This window comes from Nomascus leucogenys, chromosome 7b (genome assembly GCF_006542625.1).
Source record: "Nomascus leucogenys isolate Asia chromosome 7b, Asia_NLE_v1, whole genome shotgun sequence".
Lineage (NCBI taxonomy): Eukaryota > Metazoa > Chordata > Mammalia > Primates > Hylobatidae > Nomascus > Nomascus leucogenys.
The window spans coordinates 76,343,608-76,358,009 of record NC_044387.1 but is presented as its reverse complement, the minus strand read 5'-3'; the positions used below and the strand labels follow the sequence as shown (position 1 = coordinate 76,358,009).

The 14,402-nt window shown below is 39.1% G+C and overlaps 1 protein-coding gene across 3 annotated transcripts in view; it reads right to left on the bottom strand.

Annotated features, from left to right (window-relative positions):
* GUCY1A1 (guanylate cyclase 1 soluble subunit alpha 1) overlaps positions 1-9,399 on the bottom strand; it is a 66,441-nt gene extending 57,042 nt beyond the window's left edge. Inside the window, exons 1-2 of one of the 3 annotated variants that reach the window (XM_003257872.3) lie at positions 9,144-9,399; positions 8,686-8,759 (exon numbers count right to left, since the gene is read on the bottom strand). The gene's annotated coding sequence lies outside the window, so the exon portion shown is untranslated. Of the gene's footprint in view, positions 1-8,685; positions 8,824-8,905; positions 9,091-9,143 lie in introns of those variants that run through there. The other 2 variants (XM_030816260.1, XM_030816261.1) reach the window with 2 other exon arrangements.
* Positions 9,400-14,402: the final 5,003 nt, after the last annotated feature.

Genomic DNA, 14,402 nt, shown 5'->3' with positions numbered 1-14,402 from the left:
GACAACATAATAAAAGTAACGACTGCTATTGGGCAACCAGGTTGTGCTGCTCTTCATGGTAAAACAGGCATCTTATTGACTCCAGGAGATACTCCAAAAGATTGCATCAACCCAAAGGAGATTTAGACCTTAGGGCAGGACCAAGTGGGAGAGCAATTTTTGTGGAAGGTGGCCTTGCAATATCCCTTATACACCACTTTCTTGCTCTCAGCCAAGCCAGCAGGCAAGCCATAAAGCCATAGGTGGTAACCAGTCTAGGTTAAGATAAACTCTCATAGCTTCAAAGAGGAGGAGAGACAGAAGAGAAGAAAAGCAGTGACTTTAATTAGGATAATTTGTTCTCCAAAGTATAAACTCTTATCAGGGCATATCACAGCTCTCCTACATACCACTGCTGGATTTTTGTTAGCATAAGATGAAACAACAAGGGCTTATGAATTATTCTGAGCCAGTGACACAGAAAAGAAGCAGAAATAGATGCTCTGGTGTATTAAACTGTTATTTGGGATAGAGCTGGACAAAGAGGAATATGACTTACAATTAGTGACTACAAATATTTTAAAACATTAAAAGAAATAGAATTTTACCCAAAGATGTTTGTTTTCACTGGGAAGCCCGCCTTTTGCTAATCATATTTACAAATGTATAGTGCTAATCTAATATATGAATATCTTGCTTTACAACTCTTGCACTGACAATTTCATTGCATTTCCCCAAATTTCCTTCAGTGCTACATTTGTAACTCTCTAAATACTTCACATATAGTGCTAAAGAGCTTGATATAACTTTATGCTCACAAATACACAATTTAAAAGTTCATGTTATACTATGGAATACTGAAACTCCTTGTCACATATTTTATTAACTTAATAATGTAATAAAAACCACATATCCTTTAACTGCTTATAATGAGCATATTTGAAGCTGCAAAGTGATTGCAAATTGAGAACAATACACAGCTAAAAATTCCAGTGCATATACTGTCACACGCCAAATAACAATGTTTCTGTCGGCTATGGACCACATACACAATCATGTTCCCATATGTTTATAATGGGGCTGAAGAATTCCCATTCCTTAGTGACTGATAGCCATTGTAATGTCCTAGCATAATGCATAACTGAAATGCTTGTGGAGATGTTCGTCCAGGCAAACCTACTGTGCTGCCAGTCATATAAAAACCATAGTACATACAATTACCTACGGTATATAAAACTTGATAGTGATAATAAAGTACTGTTTTATTGGTTTATGTATTTACTATATTATGCCTTTTATTGTTATTTTAGACGGTACTAGTTTTACTTATAAAAATAACCGTAAAACAGCCTCAGGCAGTTTCTTCAGAAGGTATTCCAGAAGAAGGCATTGTAATCATAGGTGAGGACTGCTCCGTGCTTGTTATTGTCCCTGAAGAGCTTCCAGTGAGAAAAGATGTGGCAGTGGAAGACAGTGAAACTGAAGATCCTGACCTTGTGTAGGTCCATGCTAAGGTGTGTGTTTTTGTCTTTATTTTTAATAAAAAAGCTTAAGATGTAAAAAGAAATAAATTTTAAAAATAGAAAAAATCTGTTAGAATAAGCGTATAAAATCCTGGACTTGTAATCTAACCCTTCTTTATTTTAAACATTTTTTTTAACAAGTATTCTCCATATAACTTCACTGTTCCAAGTAGGCTCATCATAGCACATGTTTTCTTTGTTTCTTTCTTTCTTCTTTTTTTTTTTTTTTTTAGATGGAGTCTCGCTCTGTTGCCCAGGCTGGAGTGAAGTGGCACAACCTTGGCTCACTGCAAACTCCACCTCTCAGGTTCAAGCAGTTCTCTGCCTCAGCCTCCCGAGTAGCTGGAATTACAGGCACCCACCACCATGCCCAGCTAATTTTTTGTATTTTTAGTACAGACGGGGTTTCACCATCTTGGCCAGGCTGGTCTTGAACTCCTGACCTCGTGATCCACCCGCCTCGGCCTCCCAAAGTGCTGGGATTACAGGCGTGAGTCACCGCGCCCAGCCATAGCACACATTTTCGCTGAGTGCCTATGAACCGTTGAGCACTTGTATTAGATGACTGCGTATAAAATGGGGAACTAAACAGAGATGGTACCTCTCTCCACAAGTATCAGTATAATAGTAAAAATTCAGCAAGTAATTATTCATATCATAATAATTCTACAGAGGAAGCACAATGTGTTACAGGAAAACATAGTAAGTCATGCAATTTAGGCTTGGAAGTTCAGGGAAGGGTTTTAAGAAGCAGAGCTTAGTTTGAGATCTACAAGATGTATAGGTGTGGGCCCCACAAAGATTGAACAAGGGGAAACGAAAAGCTAGAAATGGAAAAGTGGTGTTCTCCACAAATAAATACTTCAAAGCTATGGCTTGGGAAGGCTCAGCATTACCCGTTCTGCCATATACAGGGTACACACACACACATCAAACACACACATGCATCCCCCCACATACATGTGATCCCTGCAGTGAATCCTTTCCTTTCCTCTGTCTAGAATACCCTTCCTACTATTTGCCACATTTAAATCCTGCAGGTCCTATGATGTCCAACATCCTGATCTTGTTTTAAAACCTCAGCTAAGTCTTAGATTTCCTCCGGAAAGCCTTACTCAATATTTCCATCTTACCGAACTCTCTTCCTTCTCCTAACTTCTTTAAAACTTATTAAAACTATTCTACAAATATTATGCTCATTGTTAAGTGCTGACATGTATAATTCTGAGACTATTTCTTGGTTTTGTTCATGCAGACTTTAAATTCCTTCAAGTCAAGGAGTGTATGTCATAAACTTTTCTTTGTATCTTCCTCAGTGACAAGCATAATCCATAATAAACTTTAGTGAGAGAAGTACAAAATAGTGGCTGAGTCTCTAAGAAGAGTGTTATAAAATATAAGACATATAATAAGTTGAAGCTTGCAAAAAAAAGAAAAAATGTCCTTTTAATTCTTGCTATGATTGCCAGATAAAGTGATGATAATGGCATTTTTATTAGATATAGGAAGAGTGCACTGGATAAAGATATTCAGATCACAGTACATGAACAAACAGGCAGAACTACTCTGCTCTTGTTTTGTTTCATATCCATTCCTTAAGAAAATAATATCCATACTTATAAAAGTAGGACAAAACTAAAAATAACAAATTTAAGGTCCAGAATGTAGAATGATATCAAATATTCTAAATGAGTTTAAATCCATTAATTTGGAGAAATTACACTACAAATATTGAAAGCATGTGTGGATAAAATAAAGGAATTGTTAAAGTCATTTTTAAAAATATTGTGATGAAGAGAAGTGTTGACAGAGTCCAACCATTGCCTCAATTTTCAAAACTGGGAAGGTGGATTCCATCAGCTATAATTTAGAGAACTGGACATTAATTGCAGGTACTATTCCAAAGAGATGATTACAAACATGGCATGCAAGGATTCAAAATGTGAAGTGCTGTTATCTACAAGCTAAGGAGAGGTCACAGGAACCTATCCTTATCAACTAACCTAGTTATCTCCTTTTGTTTTTAATGGCAGTTACTTGACATCTATTCTGCAGAAAATGGAGACTCATTTCAGGGAGGAATTTGATGAAGTCTGTCTCAGTATACCCTCTTAAGTCATACAAAGGAGTGTAAACTTCAAAGAGGGTTATTTGACTATATAACTGGTTGAACAGCCTTATAAAGAGGAATAATTTATGGACTAATGTAAAGCAGGAGTCTAACGTAAAGGAAGGTGTCTAGGAACATGCCAAAGGTGGTTCCAGTTCAGCATTGTAGATAGTTACTTGGATGAAGATGTTAATTACATCCTGATCAAATCTGTTAATTCCTCTAAATTGGTGAGAATGGCTAATCTGTATCAAGGACTCAGAATCCAAGACGACCTTGACTTTCTGGGAACAACAGGCTAACTAAAGGTAATGATTAAATTTAATTGCAGTAAGTATTTGTAAAAGTCCCAAATCAAGTGGCCAAACATAAAATTCGGTGGGGAAAATAAGTGTATTTGCAGAAGAATGTGCAAAAAAGATACATAATTAAACAGTGTTGTATGAGTGCAAAAAAAAAGTGGGGGTGGAAAGAGTTGAATAGATTTCAGGTTGATTTACTATATGACATCCAGAAAAGATAAATAGAGGACAGTCCTCTATGTTCAACTCTGGGGATCACACTTTAATAAAAACAGAAGTGCATCCAAAAGAGAAAAGCCCTGGTAACAATGAGACTCTCAACCCATGATAAATAAGCATGGGTTGAAGAAACTGAATATTATCTTAGACACTATTAAGAGTTGTTAGATGTAAAAGCATTTTGTATAAATACTCTAAGAGGTAAAAATTAAAGATACAAATATTATAGAGACAAATTTGATAGCTGAATATAAGAAAAGAGTTCTTTATGCTCAGAGTTGGTCAAAGAAATGCTTACTGTATTCAAGATGAGTGTTGACAAATAATTTGCCAAAACTGACCTTAACATCCTCTGTGAATTAAAAAGTATGGTCCTCCGCTAAGAATGAAGTCTGGAGATAATCTGGGTAGATAAGAAAACCTGGAAAAATCCAGAATATGTACCATGGAGAATTTGATATGAAATTAACTAAAAAAGAATAAAATAGCTGCATAGCACTGTTAAGTATCCTCTAAGCTGAAATTGAAGTGAAGCAATTGGTAGTTGGCCACAAGATACAGTTATGCCTCTTTGTCCAGCTAAATCAACAGCAAGGAAGGTAAAGCAAACATTAAAAGTGAAGCTGACATTGGGAAGGCAGGTTCTGGTAGGTCTAGTGGCAACAGATTTAAGGGTTGGAGCAGAGTTAAAATTGTTGGTGAAATAAATAACAGTTTACAAGCAATTCTGAAGAGGCTACAAACTATATGACAGAAGAGTACACAAGGGTCTCTGTCACCAAGACCATAGCTCCATGTGGTAGCATCAAAGCACAAACAAGCCTTAATTCAAGAAAAACAATGACAACGTTAAGCTCTTTAGACACCTACTATGCACCAAGCACTATAGATCCAACATTGGATACCGTGAAGGAGATTTGAATTTAGTGGGAGATGCAGAGGTTTAAATAGGTACTTTCAATGTCATGTGACATAGCAAAAGGGGATAAATAGATAGGCTGGACCTAGGAAAAAAAAAAGGTCAGGATTAAGAAATGGGTCTGCCCCATTTGCTTCCCCTAAGAAGGTGTTCACTCTCAAAGCCATTGTCTCGTGTTGGCTTCCTGCTAATTCTTAGTACGGTGAGATAGAGGACTTGGTATGTGAGTTAATTAATTTGACTTGGCCTCAATTTTATAAAATGAAAGATTTGTTTTAATGAAATATTATTTAATGGCCAGAAAGCATACCAGAAGTTAGAAACTACAGGCTGTGAGGCACATTCTTGTGGCAAGGAAGAGCCTGCTCCAGAGTCTCTCAAGTTTTAAGATGTAGCCATTCTCTCCTACTGTGGGCTGAGGGGGAAGCCCACTCTACAGCTCTTCCTTCACCCCTCCAAAATAACTCTGTTCATCCTCTGTAAGCCTTCGAGGCTATAGGGAGATGAAGCCTATTGGCATGAACCCAGGGAAGAAGAAAAAATACATATATAATACGTAAGACATTTCAAAATGTTCTGAAAGAAAATAAAAGAAGCAGATATGATTCAGGATAGCCAGGAAATTACTTCACCCAAAGTAAATCAACTAGTAACTAAACATTGACAAAAGCTTTTCTTGTATCAAGTCAAGATGTAGACACCCAAAACAAACTGTTCCAGAATGAATGTAGATGGTCAAGAGACAAAAATATCTTTAATTATTGATACTTTAGAAAAAAAATTTGTTTTTACAAATGTGCAGAAAAGTAATAGATAGAAATGTTTAAGAAGAGTGGCTTGGGTAAATATTTTTAATTAACCAGTGTAAAAATAGCGCCATCAAAATGGAATATTCTCACAAATAAAAGCCAAGCAACTTCTTAGTGAATCTGACAGAAAAACTCATTCTGAGTAACAGCTTCCTCCAAAAATTTTTCCCACTAATGGACATACTTTTTGGCTTGTATTCCTGCAATACTGCTTTACCTTTCCATTTCCCCTTACTTGTAGAGATTCATTCTGGTGGCTAATTTGATGTTTATTTAGTTCTGAAAAAAGGTTAATTAGAAATTATGGGGGTACATATCATGTTATTTTAAACTAACCTGTAAAGAAAGAAATATTATCCTCAGTCCACACTCATTAATTGTTAGCAAATGTAAATGCAGGATTTAATTTCCCTTGTACAGTTTCTGAAAAAATTCAAAGTTATACAATATCAATGTGTCGATAAAAGTGATGTTAGATAAAGATTTAATTTTTTTCAATTTCATTTGAAAAATATGATAAAATTCTTAAAATTCGGTCACAAAATATTTTACTGATGTATTTGTAATAGATATACTTTAATTTTAATATTATCACTTAAGTTTGTAGTGAAATATTGAAATAGCTTTTCAAAATGTCTTAAGAAAGATCCCTTAATAATACATAGTTATAAGAGTTATAAGTACTAAGCATTGTGAAATTTTTCACACTTTTGTTTTTGGTATTGCCATAAATAAATAAAATAATTTTATATTTCCTTCCTCATTCTCCGAATGACAGAAAACTATTTTAATCATGTTATTTAATACCTGAATATCTAGAAGCAAGACCTTTAAGGGGCTATTTATATTTCATACACTATGAGACACTATACCAAGCATAAGTACTTTATATTTTGATTGGATTTCAAAGACAAAAATATAATTTTTATTTTCTGTCGTATAATAGAAAGAGATCTTACAATATAAAGTATAAATATACCTTATAATTATAAATATAAGGTACCATCTATTAATTACAAATTTCTACTAAATACACTTCACAGACCTGTTTCCTAATACATTAAAATACATACATCTGGTCTATTTTATGTGAAATATTTAACTACTGTAATACCATTTAATTGTTCTAGAATTTTCCTTCTAGCCTATGTCTGCAGGCTGTATGTAGACAGCCTGTTGTTTTGATAAGAAAAAGTGTGGCTTATGTGTTTTTACCCCGTGGTCCTTAATTTTCTATTAGGACACAGGTACATTTTGGATATATGACTCTGTACTATCGCCCTTAAAATGCAGCCACTCTAATGTTTAAATACAATTTTAGGGACTTCACGGCCCCTTGAAGAAGATCCACAGACCCAGTTGTTCAATGGCTGAACAAAGCATAGACTGCATAGACAACTTCCACTGAAGGAATAATAAAGCTTATATATATAACTTTCAGACCAATCAAGTGTTGCTTATTTTGGTTACATCGTTGCTATCATAACGTGTTAATTTTTTACCCCTGTACATAATAAGGTACCTGAAATGATTACTCTTAAAGAAAAAATATGTATAGCAATTTTAGGAAAAGCAGCAGACCACTTCTACACTATGAACCAAGATAAAAAAAAAATTATATCAAGTGCTTCTACGCTTACCTATACGTAACAGGAAAGTTTGACGTTCCTACAAAGACAGTTCTAGCAAGTGGTAGAGATGTATGAAATCAAATCAATAATTCATTAAATAGGCATTTAGTGAAATTACCATAGGAGGACTGATCCTAAAACATCACTATTGATATGTTATAAATGAAGTTCAAATGAAAGAAAAAAAAATCTGTCCTATCTAAAACTCAGCACTATTTCCATAGGTTGGAAATCAAGATGCCTTCAACCAGTCATCGTTAAGTGAGCCGTACAATCTTCTGGCTTACTTCAGAAGATGTAAACTGTTTATCGAGTGCAAAATGAAAGAATAACCATGTGAAAATCAGTGAGCAAAGAAAGACGCACGAAATCCATAGCCTGAAATCACATGACCACATTGCAACGCAGCCCCTCACACCATTGTCACTGTCAGGCAGCTCAGGCGACAGGGTGCAGACAGGCGCGGAGACCGCAGTGGCCCCCTGCTCACGGTTTCTCCAAGAGCCGCAGTCCTAACGAAAACAGAAATGGGACTGCTAAGCAGTAAATCATTCTGTCTCTCTCGCACACACGCGCACACCTCGTGGAGCCGCTCGGCAGCCGCTGGAAGTTAGCCGGCTGCCTTCTCTGGGCAGCCCAGCGATCGCAGCTTTTGCTGTGGAGGAGGACGTGCCTCTTACCCACGCCGCAGCCGGCCGGGTGAAGTTGCCCTGAAGCCCGCCGCCTCCTCCAGCCCTGCTGCCTCCGGGGTCCAGGCATCCCCCAGCTGCGCCCGCTCGCTTGCCTGCCGGCGCGCTGGAGGCCGCAGCGCTGCACGGGGCTGGTGGGCTCTGCGGCCCGGGCGCCCTGGCCGTGGGAGAGCAGCTGCCCCGGCGCGCCCCGCGCGTTCTCACGGCCCGGCCCCGCGAGCGCAGCAGCCGGCGCGGCGCTGCCCGGCGTCCACCCCCGTCAGTGCTCCTCCCTAGGGCGCCGCGGGTCCCCCGGGCCCTGGGCCGGCCCCTCGGGCGTCCTCTCCTTTCCTCTCGCTCCTCCTCAGCGTGGGAACCCGGCGCTGGCTTCCCAGGGCTGGGCAGCTGGGAGCGTACCGAAGGTTTCTCAGGAGAGGAAGGAGACCCAGCCCAAGCCGGGGTCCCGGAAGAGGGACCGCCTGTCTGAAGAGCCCCGACCCGCGTGGGGATGCAGCGACCACTTACTTGGTGGCTTCGCACACCTCGGGGCTGTGCTTCCGGATCTCTAGCAGCTCCAGGGCGCGCCTCGGAAATCCGCACTGCGAAGGGAGAAAGAGAGCAAGCGTCAGGGGTGGCAGGCGGTGAGCGGGAGAGGGGACCCTGCAGTGGCACCTGTCAATCCCCGCGCGAGTGCACCCTGGGCACTCGCGGCAGCGGCACTTACGCTTGAGTCGCTCGTGTCTACCTGCTCAACAGGCTGGGCGGGACGCGGCGTGCCTCGGAAACTGTATCGCCCGCGTGGCTCCCAGACAGCCCTCCTTGCCTTTGTCTCTCTGTGTCTGTCTGTGTCTCCCTCTTTGATCACCCCAAAGGAACCCTTGCAGTTCCTTTCCATAAGGCATTCGATTTTTTCAGACCTCTCCCCGCCTCCTCCCCTTCTCTGCACGGAAAGACTGAAAAAGAAAGTAGCAGCCAAAACGCACCATGGTGAGATCACGCAGGGCTGGGGTCCCTAAGCTCCTCCAGGCGCTCCCTCCCCCACAGGTGTCCTCCGCCTGGGTCTGTTCCAGGCTGCTCGCTGCTCTAGCGCAGAAAAAGTGTAGGAAAACTCTGCACCGAAACCTGCTTCTGGAAAACTGACTCTGCGCTGAGTCCCACCCACTAGGCTCAGACTAGGGCAGGGGAACTGAGTCTTGGTCTCTGCAGCCGCCCAATCGCCATACCAGAAATTACTGTGTGGAGACAGAGACCTAGGGGCAGGGGACAAAAAAAAAAAAAAAAAAAAAAAGAAAAAGAGAAAAATTGGAGGGGACTCCAGGAAAATTTGGCCCACTTAAAAAGAAAAACAAAAACATGTCTTCTCCACTATGCACTGGTCTGGAAAAACTGTGGTTTTCCACAGTTAAAAACTCCAACATTTCTGCTGGGGAAGTTGACATCTGCGCTGATGACTTTCTTGTTATGGTTTTCAGATTTGAAGCCAATCTACTCATTTGCAGATGCAATTTTATGGTTACAGAGATTTTACATCTTTTCAGTAAGGTCTGGCTTCCGTCTGGTTCAGTGCATTTAGTTCTATTTGTTACCTATGTGTGTGTTGTGATATTATGCTTTTAGTCACCTTTCTGACTTAAAAAAATCCCATCTTCCTGTTCCATTGTGAATTAACAATTAATCATGATCCCTTTTCATGTGATCCCTAATCATGTGATCCCTTTTCAATTCAATTCAGTTCATGGTTATCTTCCTCTTTTATATCTTCCCCAAATACACCATCTAATCTGGTCCCATTTTAAGCTAATCACATTTGCAAACTTTCTCCCAGTCTTGCCTACTGTGCTTGTCTCATAGTGAACATTAATCAGAATCAGGAAAAAAATACATTTAAATAAGTCAAGAACAGTTAAGAAAGTCAGCAATGTAAGTACAGGTAGTCACAGAAACTTTTGCCTTCCTGCCATCTCAGAAACTTCTCTTCCTCTACATTTAACCCATGATACTCTTTTAGATCAGTGGGACATTTGACTAAGAATATTTAGAACTTCAGATGTAGAAGGAAACTTTAAAAATACACAGTAATTCATTAGTAAAAGGAAGAGGGAAGTCATACTATTTTTAAGTAAATGCTATGAACATTCAGAAGAAAATGAGATATTGTCTGACAGAGTTCATAAAGGAACAGTATTAGAGATAGGACTTGAAGGATTGGTCATATTTGGAAAAAGATAAAATAGAGGACTTTGTTGTTGTTTTTGCTTTTTTCTGACAGAGGGAAACTTCTGAGCAAACATATAGAGGTTGGAAATGCATGGCACTGTTATTCAAGAAACAAGGAGTAATACCATCTGGTAGAAATTAAAAGTACAGAAAGAAAAGTGTAGGAAGATATGGTGGAAAGATAGGCAGGGTTCAGATGCCTGATCCGCAGTTGTCATGTGTGGCAGGCTCGTATAAAGACTTTTGTTGCTGTTGTCTTCGTCTACTGATACCATTACCAATATTCCTTTCATTCTGGAAAATGACTTGTTTAACCCATTAATTTCTACTTTTACTATTCTCAAGTTTTATAGCACACCAAACTCCTTGATTAGTATTGCATTTGACCCCAGTACATTCTGCCAGGAGCTACCGAGTTTTACCAAGGGTAGACTCTCAACTGGAGAGTATCTTGTCTTCTTCCTCCTCTATCCTTTCTGACTGTCAGACAATGGGGAAGAAGAGGAAGCAACCAATCTAAGCATAAGGGTGGCTAGAACCACCAAAAGGTGACTGCAAAAGACATTCTGTAATCTGGATGTTTGATATGCTCTAAAAAAGTAACAAGAGTTCCTTGATGTTAGGGAAATACTAATCTTCACAGCCTAATTTCCTAGCAATGAACATGGTTCATAACGGGATTCACTGAAATGCCTGCTGAGTGGATAAATGAATACCTGAATATTTCATCATCTTCCAGGTCCAATCTTCTTTCTTATAGTTGACTTATGGGTTAAAACCTACTTTCCTCCACTTTATGGAGAATAAGAAAGTTGTCATGACAACTTAATAAAAATGTTAACAGGGAAAATTATTCAGTGTAAAGCAATCTCCCTGGCCATGTTGATGCTGGCAGAAAAGCTCAAGATATTTTTATCTCCTCTCAAGATGCTTTGTTTTTCTCGTACCTACAACCCACAATTGACAACAGTACGAAAGCATTTAAATCTACGTTACTTTCACACTTGCAGATGAAAGGACAATGGCAACTAGAGATAGTATCTAAATCCTTGCTACTCAGAGTATGGTTTCTGTATTAGCAGTATCCCATAACCTACAATCTTGTTGGAAGTACAGAAGTTCAGGCCCCTCTCCAAACCAACTGAATCAGAATATCCATTTAACAGAATCCTCAAGTGATTCCTATGCACATTAAAGTTTGAAAAGCACTGATCTACTCTCAAGGCATTAAGTATGATAAGCCTCAAAACACATTGTATGAATCTTTCTAAATTCAGGGATTTTTAGAACCCGCATTTTATTTTTCTGGGTTATTATTGCCATGTCAGTTCAAATAAAGTAACGGGACTAATGGTTTCATCTCTACTGACTTTGTGGACCATAATAAATTCATAAACGAAGGGGAATTAAGAAAGAGAGAACAGCAAAAGGGTAGAAATGAGAGAAGTGTTACATATATGTCAGGGCAGAGCTTTGTTTTAATTTTAGCAAACGAACAAACTGTGGATTGTATTGTTTACCAAATCAGGATAACCTCTCAAATATAAGAAAAATAAGATAAACTTCTGGCTCTTTATTGCCTCCTTTTCTTAGTATTATTCATTTTCAATTTGTTTTAATGTACCTGGTTAAAGTTTACACTGGTAACTTGCAGTAAGATGATGCAAAGACTCCAAAATGTCTCTTTTGTATGAATGTAAAGCTTTAGTTAGAAAAACTAGATCTTATTAGGTTGGCGTCCACGCATTTCTAGTACTGCTATAGACATTCACAAAGCAGCCTGGACTAGAAGAGATTCTGATGGTAACAGAAATATTGTCCACTATATTTTTGCCAAGTAATTGGTGTTTGTGAGCAGTAAATACAGTGGTAGGTAGAATAATGGCACTCCAAAGATGTCTACCTGCTAATCCTTAGAACCTGTGAATATGCAGTTTTACATGGCAAGAGAGAAGTAAGGATGCAGATAGAATTAGGGTTACTAATCAGCTAGTCTTGAGATGGGAATATTATTCCAGATTAGGTGGGTGAACCAAATGCAAAAGGGTCCTTGTAAAAGAAAGATTAAAGCAATAGAGTCAGAGTCAGAGTGATGCTATGTTAGAAAGAATTGATTCAGCAATTGCTGGCTTTGAAAATAGAAAAGGGGCCTGGTGCAGTGGCCCACGCCTGTAATCCCAGCACTTTGGGAGGCCGATGCGGGTGGATCACTTGAGGTCAGGAGTTTGAGACCAGCCTGACCAACATGGTGAAACCCCATCTCTACTAAAAATACAAAAAAATTAGCTGGGCATGGTGGCAGGTGCCTGTAATCCCAGCTACTTGGGAGGCTGGGGCAGGAGAATTGCTTGAACCTGGGAGGCGGAGGTTGCAGTGAGCCAAGATCACTCCATTGCACTCCAGCCTGGGCGACAAGAGCGAGACTTCGTCTCAAAAAAAAAAAAAAAAAAAAAAAAAAGAAAAGAAAAGAAAATAGAAGGGGCTTAGCCAAGGAATATGTGCAGCCTCTAGAAGATGAATAAGGCTAGAAAATTGTCCTCCCTTAGAGTCTCTGGAACAGAAAGTAGCCCTGCCATCACCTAGGTTTTAGTCTAATGAGACTCATTTCAAACTTCAGACTTCCACAAACTGTAAGATAATAAATGTGTGTTGTATTAAGCACTAAGTTCGGGGTAATTTGTTACAATAGTAATAGGAAACTAAATGTCAAACTGTCTTTGGTGTTGGGCAATGGCAAAGGCTGGAAGAATTGTGTGGAGCCAGCATTTTAAAAATCTAGATTGCAGGGTGGGGGGAGGGGGAAGGGATAGCATTAGGAGATATACTTAATGTCAATGACGAGTTAATGGGTGCAGCACACCAACATGGCACATATATACATATGTAACAAACCTGCACATTGTGCACATGTACCCTGGAACTTAAAGTATAATAATAAAAAATAAAATAAAATAAAAACCTAGGTTGCCTTGAACACATTATTAGTAGAAATATGGATGTTAACTCTGCTAGTGAGGCCTCAGAAGACAGTGAGAGGCATGGTAGAGAAAATCTGTATCATCTTAGGGAATACATAAATCATCATAAATCATCCTGAACAGACTGCTGGTACAAATATGGACATTAAAAGTGCTACTGAACAGGATACAGGTGGAAATGAGGAAAGTGTTATTGGAAATTGTAGGAAAGGAGATCATCAGTTGATATGGTTTGGCTGTGCCCCCACTCAAATCTCACTTCGAATTTTAACAATCCCCACATGTCAAAGGCAGGGCCAGGTGGAGATAATTGAATCATGGGGGCAATTTTCCCCGTACTGTTCTCCTGGTAGTGAATAAGTCTCACGAGATCTAATGGTTTTATAAATGGGAGTTCCCCTACACAAGTTGTCTTGCTTGTTGCCGTATAAGACGTGGTTTTTCTCCTCCTTCACCTTCCGCCATGATTGTGAGGCCCTCCCCAGCGATGTGGAACTGTGAGTCCATTAAACTTCTTTTTCTTTAAAAATTACCCAGCCTCAGGTATGTCTTTATTAGCAGTGTGAGAATAGACTAATATGTCAGTATACGGTGGCAGAAAACTTAGCCGAATTATGTCTCACAGATATGTGAAAATATTGATCTTGGATATTTAACTGAGAAGATTTCTAAGCAAAATGGTGAAGGCACAGCCTCCTTTCTTCTTGCTATTGTAAAATGTGAGAAAAAAAGAGAAAGATTGAAGGAAGAACTGTTAAGCCAAAAAAGAACCAGAACTTTATCTGGGAAATCCTCAACCTATCCACACTGCAAATTTTGCTTATGTCATCTTTTGTCATGGTAAACATGTCTTTTTACTTTGCAAGTCTGAGAGATTTTATCATTTCTCACATTTGAAAAGCCTGCTACATGTCTAGATACAGGAGACCTCTATATGTTTAACTTATATTAAAATAATAGTTATGCTGACTCTTTTAGTTGCCAATAGTTAGCCCTGATATCTTTACATAGGCACTAGTATTCCATAAATTGTATGCACTTGGAATT